This window comes from Babylonia areolata, chromosome 30, assembly GCF_041734735.1.
Source record: "Babylonia areolata isolate BAREFJ2019XMU chromosome 30, ASM4173473v1, whole genome shotgun sequence".
Lineage (NCBI taxonomy): Eukaryota > Metazoa > Mollusca > Gastropoda > Neogastropoda > Buccinidae > Babylonia > Babylonia areolata.
In genome coordinates, this window is record NC_134905.1 from 20,469,947 (window position 1) to 20,471,667 (window position 1,721).

General features: G+C 42.3%; 1 protein-coding gene across 2 annotated transcripts in view; it reads left to right on the plus strand.

Annotated features, from left to right (window-relative positions):
* Positions 1-466: 466 nt before the first annotated feature.
* Positions 467-1,721, plus strand: part of LOC143275422 (uncharacterized) — a 20,177-nt gene continuing 18,922 nt past the window's right edge. For both annotated transcript variants that reach the window (XM_076579504.1, XM_076579503.1), the window contains exon 1: positions 467-664. The gene's annotated coding sequence lies outside the window, so the exon portion shown is untranslated. The remainder of the gene's footprint in view (positions 665-1,721) is intronic.

Consider the following 1,721-nt stretch of genomic DNA (forward strand, 5'->3'; position numbering starts at 1 on the left):
TGTTCAGAAGAGGCAGGCCAGAAAGTCACGGGCAAACAAGCTCCCTGACAATGATATGCCTGTCTTTGTCTGCCCCAACTGTCAGCGAACATTTCGTGCACAGATTGGACTATTCAGCCATCTGCGCATTCACAGACAGATTCATGAGCATCCCCCCCCCCCCCACCACCCTCCCCCCATCCCCCAGCTACATGACAACGATGGTCATCATCGATCTCGATGGACACAAACCACCATATATATATATATATATATATATATATATATATCATATTTATTTATTCATTTATTTATTTATGTACACTTATAGTTGACTTCATCAAGTTTTTGCGCCTTATACATATTATTAGTAGTGGTAGTAGTTTTTTGTTGGGTTTTTTTTATGTATTTATCTATTATTTATTCACCCTTTTATTTTTATTTTTTTTTTTTCAAAGCCTGACTAAGCGCGTTGGGTTACGCTGCTGGTCAGGCATCTCAGCTTGGCAGATGTGGTGTAGCGTATATGGATTTGTCCGAACGCAGTGACGCCTCCTCGGAGCTACTGAAACTGAAACTGAAACGTTTGAAAGTTGGTTCCAGGAACTACTCGGTATCTGTAAACAGCATTCGTTCCTTCCGCACAGTTTGAGCTGCTAGAACGTCGACCAGTGATCTGCCTCTGGTGAGTAAAGAAGTTATGTAAGGCAGCGAAATATATAATAGTGTGTTTTCCTTTACTTTTCTAACACTTAATTGTTGTAGTTAGTCAGTATGGCTGGGGGTATCTCATTTTGTTTGAGCGAAAACGGGGTCTTTCCTGTGCTAAGGTAAACTTAAAGCAGCCATATACAAACGTCACCAAGTTCAGTTTTTCACCAATTTGATAATAGTTCCACACTGCAATGCCAGGTACAGTACGTGCTTCCAGTAACTAAGTCATGGCAAAAAAATGTGAATCGTAACCAGACTTGGTTTCAGTGGTATTGTTCTCATGAAAGTCTGGGTGTTGGGGTGTGTGTCAGTAGTCAGTGTGTGCGTGTGTGTGTCAGTGTCAGTGTGCGTCACTGTGTGTGTACGCGCTAGCATTGCTGTTGACACATTCCAATTGTTTTGCAAGCCTTGTTATTTTTTTTTTTAACCTAATTGTTTTCTCATGTTGTCGTTAAATTGATTGTAATTACTCCGGCGCGGTCTCTGTGATAAGAAGGCGGATCACATTATAAATCGACTGAAGTAGCCGCTGGTCGTCAGTCGATCCTCCATCGACACGATGCTCACTGCTTCGCGGAGATCCCGACGAAAATGTCATCGAACGACACTGGTAATCGTTGCATACGATAATTTTGGGGGTGGGAGTTCGTCAGCCGGTAAATAAAAAATAAATAAATAAATAATAAACAATAAAAAAAAAAAGAAGTAATAAATAGTGCGGGGAGTTCGTTGGTAATTTTGCTGGGACTCGAGATGGCAAATATAGTGTCAGCGGGAGGTGTTTGGAGTCACGGCGTGACCTGTCTGTATCTGTATCTGTACGGTAGGCCTATATCGCTGTCGCCAAGAATATGGCATTATCTTGACGGGTGACGGTGTGCGCAGCTTAGCAGGTTCACTGTTGAGATGGTAATAGTTTTCAAAGATCTCAGGAGTTGTTGCTCTTACAATGATCTATGGGGATCAAGAGTTTGATTACTGGTCGGACTTTTCAGTACGCGGATCGATGCCCAGCGCCGGCCATTATA